At 36.9% G+C, this 12677-nt stretch overlaps 1 long non-coding RNA gene across 1 annotated transcript; it reads right to left on the bottom strand.

Moving 5' to 3' along the window:
- Positions 1-2176, bottom strand: LOC123884930. Its single transcript, XR_006801028.1, has 5 exons — positions 2025-2176; positions 1894-1931; positions 1712-1781; positions 1415-1525; positions 1-269 (listed from the first exon to the last, which is right to left on the bottom strand). It is a non-coding gene; the product is annotated as an uncharacterized LOC123884930 (long non-coding RNA).
- Between the last annotated feature and the right edge of the window lie 10501 nt (positions 2177-12677).

The raw sequence follows: 12677 nt of genomic DNA, 5'->3' as shown, positions 1-12677 counted from the left end.
TAACGCCACATATCAATTGTCTAGAATATCGACAGGAACATAGATAATTGAATCCGGATACATTAAAATTTACAAAGTAACTTGTTTGAAAATTGACAAGTACTTAAATCCATCACTAGATACAGAGAAATGAATTTCCATTACACAGCGGAAATAATCCAATGAGATACACATAACAGATTAATCTAACAAAACAAGGAAGAAACTAATGTAATCTTTCAGCTTCAATCCTTAGCTTCTTCTTACCGTTGTTTTATCCAATCTGTTATCTGAAAAAATATAAAAAGGAGTGGGTTGAGACATAAGCCTTAGTGAGTTCCACCTACACCTAAGGTGTTAGTAGTTAAAGGGATTATCCTGCCAGTTGATCGGTCATGTATAAAATGCTTGTATTATTCTATAAGTACTTCAATTCAATGTAATAAAATGTGTCACACAATTATAAAGCTTGGTTCGTTTTATTACCCGAACGACCTGAGGTGAGTAGTCTCAGACGCCGGCATGTCCGGCCAATTGTAATTATAATAATTGGGCGCGGAAATTACCTCACATATTTATTAAATTACCATGTGGATTCCTATAATGTGAAATCCAACCAACACGATCAACTATAATACGAAGTTCGTGTGATGTCTCAATGACCATGTAAAAATGTAATTATAATTGGCACATAATAATGTATGCGTCAGAATTTGGGTATATTGATCAACTGTTCACATATTACCAATTTGTCTAATTACTCTAATTATAGTTTGTAATTGTCTTAATATTGTTACCAATAGTTAATACAAAACTACCACCTAGTGAGTTTAAGTTTCCAATACTAATCTTAAACTTTTTAAACTAGATAAGTTGATGTAAGTTAACTATTCTACTATGTAGGTAATCTAACTACCAATGTCGCAACTCATTTACATTTTCATTCCTAAGCATTAAGTCACCTAAATTTGTTTCTATACTAATTTACTAGTTTAGGTTGCCTGCTGGACCTTAAAAATGCTCAGGAACACAAAACTGAGAAAAGTGGGGCTACTGCCTATTGCCCCCGCGAATATAAATAATTCCCCATGTGTGTGCCACACGTAGAAGACAGGGGCTGCACTATGAAAATCTGCAGAATTTTGCATAACAGTCCCAAATTACTTGAACTTCCACTTAGCTTCATTTATAAACTAAATACACACTTAGAATCACTTTTAATCTATCATTTTAAGACTTGTAGCAAGTAAGGCAAAGGGATCTAACTCACTACAATTACTAATTAATCATAATCCAGTAATATTCATTATTTTCATAAAGAGTAAAATGGGTACCTATTACTCCAATTTTCCATTGTTTCTCTAACTTAAAATTAGTAGTCAATCTTAAATTGGCCAAAACTTAAACAAGGTAGTGCTAACCTAAAGGAACCCACCTGCGATTCCAACATTTCCGAGCTGTTCAGTATGCTCTTAATGATCCGTTCGTGTAGCTTGAGCACATAAAACCCGCAGTCCAAAAACAGCAATTTGACAGCATGAGTACCCTAGATTCAAACACATCCCCAGACTTCATTATAAATCCAGAAATTACAAAATTGGTACTCAATCAAAGATAATTTCGTCAGCTTTCCAGACATGTAAATATTATTCAAAACGGAGTTACGGTTTGACGGCTACAGCTCAAATACCAGACACGGTTCCAAACAAAATTATGCAGAAACTTCAATTACCTTCCCAAAATTTCTCCGAAATTCAACCATAACTTCTTGGTTCTTTAAAATTCATAAACAAGCTCTCAACCTCATCAAAAAAGAGCAACAATCAGAATCTCAATTGGGTAAAAGAAAAACGGAAATTGCTAGGGTTTGGCATAAATAAAGAAAGAACAAGGAGGAGGTTTGATTCTTCTTACCTCAATTTTCCAATTGCAAGAGAAGATGAATTGAGTCACTAATTGGTACATGTAAGAATGAATTCAGAATTTGATTTAGAGAAAGAGCATGAATTTGAGAGGAAGGGTAGAAGGATTAGCTTGATTCTTACCTTGTTCCGAAGCTCTTGTCTTAAGGAGTTGATTGCACTAATTGCATGTAAGTTTGGATGATGGTGTGCGTGAGGTAGGAGAGGAAAGGGAGAGTGAATCTGATTGTGTTGTGTTTTTGGAAAGTGAAGAAGGTGCTTGAAATGGGGTTGGTTCATGCTTATAAAGCCTTAATGGGCATTGACATATTTACCCTTTCATACTTTGATAAATTATTCTTCAAATAAATTCAATAAGCTCCTCTAGTTAATAATTCTTCTATTACTTAATGTTGGGATGTTACACACACAAAGTATTCAAACTCTCATCAGACTGAAAGATCACAGCAGTGTTACTATCAGAATCCTTCTCTTTATCAGGAATAATAACATTATCTGGAGATTGAGGTACAACTATGTTCTCCAAATTTTCCTGCGCTGTAGCATCATGTGCAGCATCCTTCTCAGGAACACTCTTCTTGACATGTTCCAACACAAAGTCAATATCATCACTAACAGGAACATCTTCTTTTCCATCTCCTTCCTTAGAATTTGTTAAACATAGCAGGGGAGAACACCACATAACGACTTCTGACAAATACTTTCTCACCACAAGAAACATCCTTATCATCAACAGACACAAAATTCTTACCAAATCTTCAGATGTTTCAACATTACCCATAACAGCGTGCATTACTAAATAAATGACAGATAAAATTTCAACTGCACGCCACACTACCAATAATTGCTATAACTCTTCAGATAGGCAAATCCCAAGTTTGCCTCGTAATTTTTCAAATTGAACCGCATCCAACGCCTTAGTAAAAATATCTGTCAATTGCTCTTCAGTAGCAATATGCTCAACAGTCACAATGTCTTCTTCAACAAGATCTCTGATAAAATGGTGCCTAATATCAATATGCTTCGTCCTACTATGTTGAATTGGATTCTTTGAAATATTAATCGCACTCAAGTTGTCACAGTATAATGACATAGCATCTTGTACAATATTATACTCCAGCAACAATTGTTTCATCCATAATAGTTGAGAGCAACTACTACCAGCAGCTATGTTCTCTGCTTCGGCTGTGGAAAGAGACACACAATTTTCTTTCTTGCTAAACCAGGATATAAGGTTGTTGCCTAAAGAGAAACAAGCTCCAGAGGTGATTTTTCTATCATCTGTACAACCTGCCCAATCAGCATCACAATAGCCCACCAACATAGAGTTCTCACCATGAGTATACAACATTCCATAATCACACGTACCATTGACATATTTTAAAATTCTCTTTACTTGAGCAAGATGACTCATTTTAGGCTCAACTTGATACCTAGCACAAACTCCTACAGCAAAAGTGATATCAGGCCTGCTGTAACGACCCAAATTTATTATTCACTACGTAAGTGTTTAATTATTTGGTGACGTGTTTTTTTTAAGTAAGTTAATAATTTTAGTTATTTATCGAATACTTTAGTTATTAAGCGAGTAGTGAGAGTTATCGCATGTTGGATCAAGTTATTGGGTTTGAGGCCCAATGGGCCTTCTGAGTGGGTGAGGGGTGCCTAAAGGGATTTAAGAGGGGTTTTTCAAAATAATTAATCCTCTTAGCGGAACAATCCCGATGAACGGATCTTGATTAAACCATTAATCACAAATCAAAGAACACAAAACCACAAGTTTATGTGTTTACCTCTTGAAGTGCAGAATCTTTGAGGTAGAAACTGTTTCTGATCACGAGCAAAGCAAAGTAGCGATGCATCTACTCAGTCCACACGAACAGAACTTCTCCAATGACCGGTGCTAGCCAATTTCACCAGAGATTCAGAGAGAATAGGGTTTAGAGAGCGGCGGCTAGGTTTCACTTTGTAAATTAGGTTAAAAGCTTACAAAACTTCATCACAAGGGTTCTATTTATAGAACCACTTGTGTGGTCATCAAACCAAGCATTGCACCGTACCTTACGGTGGACCGCATTTCTCTATTTTCATAAATTAAATAATAAGTCATACTTAATTATTTAATTACTAATAAGTCCTACTTATTATTTTATAAATAAGTCTTACCTATCTATTTCTCTCATCTATCTGTTCTTTGTGTGTGACCCTATAGGTTCTCGTAACGTTGGCGATAATATTAAATCACATATTTAATATTATAAACAGTGAGCGGTATCTAGCAACACATCACTGCTACCCAAGTGACGAGAATGTCATGTGATCTGCCGAAACCTTTATGTGATAACGATCGTGTGTATAATTACCCCTTTGCCCTTATGTCTATATTGAACACAAGGCATAGTATGTCACCCTTGCTAAGTTCAATATTGGGCCCATAGACATATCTCCTGTTATGTAGGAGGGGCAAATTCCATCTAGGTCACTCATGTCCCTCAGCATGATTCGTGGAATACCCATCAACCAACTTTATAGTCATCCTGTTACGGATAACGTTTGAATGGCAACAAGGTAATACACTCCTACATCTAGGGTACATAGTGATTTCAGGTCGAAGGGTGGAATACACCATTATCACTATGAGAATAACTTATGACACTTTTCATAACATACTATGTAGTATTCTCATGGCGGGTCAATCCAATATAAATATTACTCCTAACATTTATATCTATGTGAAAACTTGATATCTCATATCCATGACTCGTGAGATGAGGTCATCAGTCTACTCACATAATAGTCTCTATGTTTTATCGTTATCCCACATCACAGTAAAACTTGACTATGGATACTTTAAGAATAGTGTCCTTATGTTTAATGGAGTCTCACTATTAAGTCACACTTAATGTTCCATTAATTAGACTAGCTATTCTAGGGACTTTATTAGTTTCAAATAAACATAATAAAGTAATGCCTTATTATATATATTAAATATATAAATCAAAGTCATCATACAAAAGACGATTCTATCAAAATAGATTGGCTTTTAGGGCTTACTTCAACAGTGCCCATTAAGGGTTTGACATAGAGAGAGAAATTCATTTTTCTCTTGTTGTTGAGAAGTGAAGAGAGAAGGGAGAGCTCAAGAGCTAGGGCAAGGGGAAAGTGAAGAGATCAAGAGCAAATCTTCGAGTTTTCTTTCGAATCCAGGTAAGAGAGAAGATTTCATATTCGCGGGTGATACGAGGAAGGGGAGAATGTCGATTTCTCCTCACCCGAACTTCCTCCACCCCATTTTCATTTTAGTGGTGAATGGATTTTCTTAATGGAAATCGATTCTAAGGTTCATAACATGTTTAACATGCTTTTATCATGATCTATGAACGAATTTATTGGATAAAAATGAAGTTTATGGATGATTAAACTCAAGAACTTTGTGTTCTTGAGAGTTTTGAGTAAAAGTGTTAAATCTCTACTTTTTCGTAGTAAAAATGGTAGAACGGTGAAATGAACCGTCCTTTTGTGTTTAGATATGTTTGTTGCACTTGAATACAAACTCTTTTGGGGTTTATAACATGAAAAATGCGACTTTTGGGTGATTTGGAGTGAAAAACGTGAGTTTTGGCTATTCCTGATAGGAGCTGTTCGCTACGGCTCTCCAGGAGCCAGTGTCCCACTGGTGTGGTTCATTGATGCTCGCTAGGCCTTCGCTCAGCGAACACGTTCGCTAATGCTCACTACGGCTCGCTAAGCCACCGTGACAGCACATCACTTTGCTGTTTTGAAATTTGAATGGCTTTGAGGTCTAACATGTTATATTATGTATTTTACCCAGTTTTTCGCGTAGATTCCGATTTCGGAGTTTGTTTTATGATAAAATGCATGCTTAATACACTTTACTTATATTATTAGTATTGTGTTAAAAATGTGAGTAAATGCATTGTATTGTGATGATAATTGTTGATTATATGTGTGGAATATAATTGTTGTTGATTGTGTTGATGATGTTTGTTTAAATGTCAAAGAAGTATATTAAGGTGTTAATCAACTTAATAAAGAAGGATATTAGAGTATGTTATTCTAATAAAGAAATATATCGAATTATGTTATTCGATAAAGACGTATGTTAAGGTATAGTGTTATCTTAATAAAGACGAAATGTCGGATAGTGTTCCACATTATAAATGACGAGCAAAATGCTAATTGTGTGAGTGTGAATTCATGAATTACATACATGCATTCATGAATTGTTGATGTATATTGGATATTCCAATAAAGACGGATATCGGATTATATTTATCCGATAAAGACGAATATTATAGGTGAGATACTCTAATAAAGACGATGGTACCACATGCATTAGATATGTCTAGGGGACATAGCATGAAGATTGTGGCATTAGATTGCATTAGGATATGTGTACATTATTTGATATTTGATATGTGACACATATGTTTGCATTTATGTGATAATTGTTATGTGACACATATTTTGCTAAGTGTGCTTATTTCTATTCGATGAAGTGATGTTTGATTATAATGATCTAGAACTTATAATCGAATGATAGATGGTGATGTATATGTATAATGTATGATTATGCATGTTTTATGAAGAAGTGTTTAAGTACCATTTACTTACACTTGTATATTTTGAGTATGTTGTCTAACTCTCTTTTATGTGTTATGTGCTGGACCGTTGGGGGTCCAAATTCACAGGTTTTGTGGTATTCGATGTCGAGTTGTTGGTGAAGCTCAGCTCTGATTGTGACACGGGAAAAGGGTGTACTTAGGGTATAGAGTCTTTATGACATTCTTGTATTTATTTGTAAAATTGTATCTTTCGATAAAGAGGATTATTTTGTATAAACAAGCATTTTTACTAATTAACTACATTAATATTATTTTGATTGAAGAGTGTAATGCTCGAACCATGACTTTCATAATAATAAACTTGGATTTTCCGCCGCGTATTTTGAAAAAGATTTATCATGGTAGAATTTTATTAAATAAATGGGTTTGGGTGTTACACCTGCTGGCTGTAAGATACAATAAGCTACCAATCATACTTTTATATAGGCTTTTATCAACATCAATCCCTTTTTCATCTTTCGTAAGCTTTAAATGGGTTGCTGCAGATGTTCTTTTATGAGCAGCTTCTTCCCTACCAAACTTTTTCACTATATTCCTTGCATACTTGCTTTGAGAAATAAAAATAGTATCTTCCATCTGATTTACTTGGAGTCCAAGGAAGTAAGTTAGTTCACCTACAAGACTCATCTCAAACTCAGACTGCATTTGTTGCAGAAAATGTTGTACCATCTTACTAGACATCCCTCCAAAGACAATGTCATCAACATAAATTTGTGCTATCAATAATTTGTCTTGGTCTTCTTTTACAAATAGAGTCTTGTCGTTGCCTCCTGTAACATCCCAAACTGCTTTCAGGATGACCGACTGACCCCACACAAACCAACACGAGTCTTTTCAGCGTGCTTTGTCCTCACTCGCACGCTTTCCGAGAAAACTTCCCAGAAGGTCACCCATCCAAAGACTACTCCAAGTCAAGCACGCTTAACTGTGGAATTCGTATCGAATGAGCTACCGAAAAGAAGATGTATCTTGTTGGTATAGGTAGTACCCATAAATCCTTATAAGCCTTCCTTCCACCATGCAGTCTCAAACCCGCACAGCCTCAGGATCCCTCTCATTTCGATGTGAATTCGGTTCTTGCCTAGAAGCTGTCAGGAGCCGCACATTGCCATGCCTCATGCACCGACAACCACTCCCCGCCCTTGTCAGACCAAAGCGTTACAAGCCCACCAGCTTCCGCTTGGTTCATCCCCGAACCACATCGTACTGGGAGAGGTCTGCTCTGATACCATTTGTAACATCTCAAATAGATTTCAGGATAACCGACTGACCCCACATACCAACACGAGTCTTTCCAGCGTGCTTTGTCCTCACTCGCACGCTTTCCGGGAAAACTTCTCAGAAGGTCACCCATCCAAAGACTACTCCAATTCAAGCACGCTTAATTGTGGAGTTCTTATCGAATGAGTTACCGAAAAGAAGATGCATCTTGTTGGTATAGGTAGTACCCATCAATCCTTATAAGCCTTCCTTCCACCTTGCAATCTGAAACTTGCACAGCCTCAGGATCTCTCTCATTCCGATGTGATTCGTTTTTGCCTAGAAGCTGCCAGGAGCCGCTAATTGTCATGCCTTATGCACCGACAACCACTCCCCGCCCTCGTCAGACCTGGGCGTTACATGCCCACCATCTTCCGCTTAGTTCGTCCCCGAACCACATCATATTGGGAGAGGTCTGCTCTGATACCATTTGTAACATCCCAAAATGCTTTCAGGATAACCGACTGACGCCACAAACCAACACGAGTCTTTCCAGCGTGCTTTGTCCTCACTCGCACGCTTTCCGGGAAAACTTCCCAAAAGGTCACCCATCTAAAGACTACTCCAAGTCAAGCACGCTTAACTGTGGAGTTCTTATCGAATGAGCTACCGAAAAGAAGATGCATCTTGTTGGTATAGGTAGTACCCATCAATCCTTATAAGCCTTCCTTCCACCATGCAATCTGAAACCTGCACAGCCTCAGGATCCCTCTCATTCCGATGTGATTCGTTTTTGCCTAGAAGCTGCCAGGAGCCGCTAATTGTCATGCCTCATGCACCGACAACCACTCCCCGCCATCAACATAAATTTGTGCTATCAATAATTTGCCTTGGTCTTCTTTTACAAATAGAGTCTTGTCGTTGCCTCCCTTCTTGTAGCCTTGACTAACAAGAAATTCAGTTAATCTTTCGTACCATGCTTTAGGCGCTTGTTTCAATCCATATAGAGCTTTCTTTAATTTGTAAACATGATTAGGAAAGCTTGGATCAACAAACCCCTTTGGTTGTTCCACATACACTTCTTCATTTAAGTACCCGTTGAGGAAGGCACTTTTTATATCAATTTGAAATAATTTGAATTTTAAGGATGCAGCAACTCCTAGAAGTAATCTAATGGACTCGAGACGAGCAACCGGAGCAAAAGTCTCATCAAAGTCTATCCCTTCAATTTGAGCATATCCTTGTGCAACTAATCTTGCCTTGTTTCTAGTCACAGTGTCATTCTCATCAGATTTGTTCTTATATACCAACTTGGTACCAATCATATTTGTTGGAGTTTTATGTTGGCTTCATTTTGCTAAAACAAATGTCCAAGCTAGATGTGGAACTACATGCTTCCAGCATCCAGTGCAAGCAAGATGTTGCATAGAATGCTTCAACATTGGATACCACATCCAGTGGGTCGGGCCTGTTACGTTGAGATCTCTCGCCTTTTTATATTTATGGAATCCACGTGATTTTTACTTGTGCGCCAAGTAGCGCCGTTTCTTATGGTTCATAAGGCGGCCATGACCTAGTTTTGTTTCTAATCAAATCATCCATTGAAGGAAACAAAACATTTGTTCGAAGAATATTCCTTGAAGGAACTTTTGATCGTGCTGAGTTTTCGAAGCCCAATTCAAGACCTAGCCCATGCTAGCGGAGGTTATTTAAAGGAAGCTGACACCATTGTACAAATAACTGAAACCGTATTTGAGTTTTACAAAGCGCGAGTTTAGGGTTTTAGTGTTGTGTCTTTGTGTTCCTACTCTTGTGTTACCTTGATGCAACATTAAGAACTGTGTGTTATTGTGTTGTAATATCTCTGGAGCTTCTAAGCAAGGAGATAGTGTGTGTGAACCATTCCTAAGCTTTGAAGCACGGAATTGGTGAGTGTTTTATGAAGTGGTTCGAGAGGAGGTGAGCGGAGGTTCTCATACCTAGGTGTGTCTTAGGTAGAATATATCACGGGTGGTGATTAGGTGAGAAGTCATAAACGGGTTGTTTATTGAGGGCTTTGAACTAATACTATCATAGTGGATTCACTCTTGGATTAGTATCCCCCAGAGTAGGCTTATGCTGAACTGGGTTAACAAATAACTGTGTTATTTAGTTTCCTGTCTGTTACGTTTATCTTGTTGTTCATTTAGTATTGCGCTTTCAGATGTTGGATCACCAGATCAAGCATTGAAACTGTATTACAGTGGTGAATCATCAGGTTCAACACGAAATACTAGTGTGCCAGAATTTCAACATTTGCATTTTCAGGTCTAGGAATTAAATCCCACACTTCATTTCTTTTGAACTAGCTCAACTCTTCTTGCATGGCATTTATCCGGAATTCATCAGTGAGAGCTTCCTTCACATTTTTGGGTTCAAACTTAGACACAAAACAAGGATTAGAAACTCAGTCAAGTGTCATTCTAGTCGCATGATATAACATTTACTTCCAAACACATGGAAGTACTTAACAACAGTAGGTTTTCTTCCTTTCCATAATTCATACAGAGTGGATGTTGTTCCAGATCTCAAGGTGACACGATAATGAATATAACAGGCAGTATTCATTGCTTCTGCCCAAAAACCATAAGCTAGTTTCTTTGCATGCATCATTACTCTTGCTGACTCTTGTAAAGTTCTATTATTTCTTTCTACTACACTGTTTTGTTGTGGTGTAATGGGAGAAGAGAACTCATGGATGATGCCTTCAGAGGCACAAAAATCAGAAAATCTAGAGTTTTCAAACTCTTTCCCATGATCACTCCTGATTTTTAATACAACATTGTTTTTCTATCTTTGAAGTTGAAAACATAAATCTTTGAATACATCAAAGATTTATGATTTTTTACCAATAAAATTTATCCAAGTATATCTAGATAAATCATCTACAATAACATAGGCATACTTTTTTCCACCTAGACTTTCAGTTTGCATTGGTCCCATTAAGTCCATATGTAGAAGTTCAAGAACTCTGGTTGTGGTAAGATGCTGCAGCTTTGGATGTGGCATCTTGGTTTATTTACCAACTTGACATTCTTCACAAATGTTTCCTTCTTCAATCTTGAGATTTGGTAAGCCCCTGATGGCTTCTTCAGATATGGCCTTCTTCATGCTTCTCAGATTAAGATGACCAAGATTTTGGTGCCACAATTTTACTTCATCCTCTTTTGTCATCAAACATGTTGACATATTTGCTTCTTCTTGAGGGACCCATAAGTAGTAGTTGTCCTTTGATCTAACACCTTTCATCAATATTTTACCCTCATCATTTGTAACTAGACATTTAGACTTTGTAAAGTTTACTTTCATTCCTTGATCACATACAATTAAGCTATTACTGTTAAGCTTCCCTACACCTACAATTTCTCCTTTAGCTCCATCTCCGAAAGTTACAAAACTAGTTGAATAGGATTTTAAATCAATAAGAAATTTGTCAATACCAGTCATGTGTCTAGAGCAACCACTATCAAAGTACCAGTCTTCTCTTGGTGAAGCTCTAAGTGATGCGTGAGCAATCAGAGCAATAATCTTCTTCTCAGACTGAGTTGCATCACTAGTCTTCACATTTTGTAGCTGTAGGAACTGGTTTAGGTTGAGGATGCCAGTTAGGGTACCCGTACAATTTGTAGAAGTAAGGTCGTATATGCCCTTTTCTTCCACAGTAGTGGCATATCCAAGAATGATCCTTCTATTCCTAGACTAAGGATGCTGCCTAGAATGTTGTGGCATCTGTCTAGGCATCTTTGATTTTTGTGTTGCTTTTGGATGCGTATCATGAGTTCAGGGTTATAGCCTTTGTGCTTGTTGACATTTTCATAGCTAAGCCCAATATGTTTATGCTTTAGAACATTTTTCTCTAAAATTTCTTCTAGTTGACCATCAGCTTTATGAAGTTTATCTAGATGATCATCATTTTTATATAGCATATCAAAAAAATTTCTCAAACGCCAAATGTCTACATTTAATTTTTCTATGACTCCCTTAGCTTCCTCAAGATCAGAGGTTAGATAATTTACCTTTTTCTGGAGCTCATCTATCTATGACATATTTTCAAATTTTTTTGCCTTCATTTCATTGATGGTTACCTTTTATTTCTCAATAACTCTACATATTTCTTCGCTTTTGAGACAAAGTTCTCTGTAGGAATCAGCTAGTTCTTCGTAGGTTACTTATCCATCACAAAATTATGTATCAGATGTAACAATACCTATTAAAACTGAAATGTGTTTGGCAGTCACAAATTATGTTTCTTCTTCAGATTCATCGTCATCAGACCAAGTGACAGTTAGTCCTTTCTTTTGTCTCTTCAGATATGTAGGACATTCTGGTCTGATGTGACCATAACCCTCGCATTCATGGCATTGAATATTCTTGTTTAAACTTGACTTCTCATAACTTTTAGGTTTTCTTTTATTCCCAATGCTGCGCATAATGCCTGGAGCAACATTCTTAGCATTTGGTCCGGGTCTTTTGTCCATTCGCTTTAGAACTTTGTTGAATTGTCTACCCAGCAATACAATAGCTTCAGAAATACTCTCATTAGAATCTTCATCCTCCTCCAGATCTTATTCATCAGTTTTTGATGCAAAAGCAATGCTTTTGTTTTTCTTTTCCGTTCTTTCATTTGAAGCACTTTCATATGTTTGAAGCGACCCAAGAAGCTCATCAAGTTTCATTTGAGATATATCTTTGGTTTCTTCCATAGATGTGACTTTCATATCAAACTTCTTGGGAAGAGACCTGAGCATCTTTCTTACTAATTTTTCTTAAGAAATGTTCTCCCCAAAGGAATCAAATTGATTATCATAATCAAGAATAGTCATGTGAAATTCTTGAATTGTCTCCTCATCCTTCATTCTTAGATTTTCAAACTGGGTAGTGAGGATCTGCA

The sequence above is a fragment of the Trifolium pratense genome, linkage group LG5 (assembly GCF_020283565.1).
Source record: "Trifolium pratense cultivar HEN17-A07 linkage group LG5, ARS_RC_1.1, whole genome shotgun sequence".
Lineage (NCBI taxonomy): Eukaryota > Viridiplantae > Streptophyta > Magnoliopsida > Fabales > Fabaceae > Trifolium > Trifolium pratense.
Note: the sequence above shows the minus strand (reverse complement) of the source record. Positions and strands in the feature narration are given on the sequence as shown.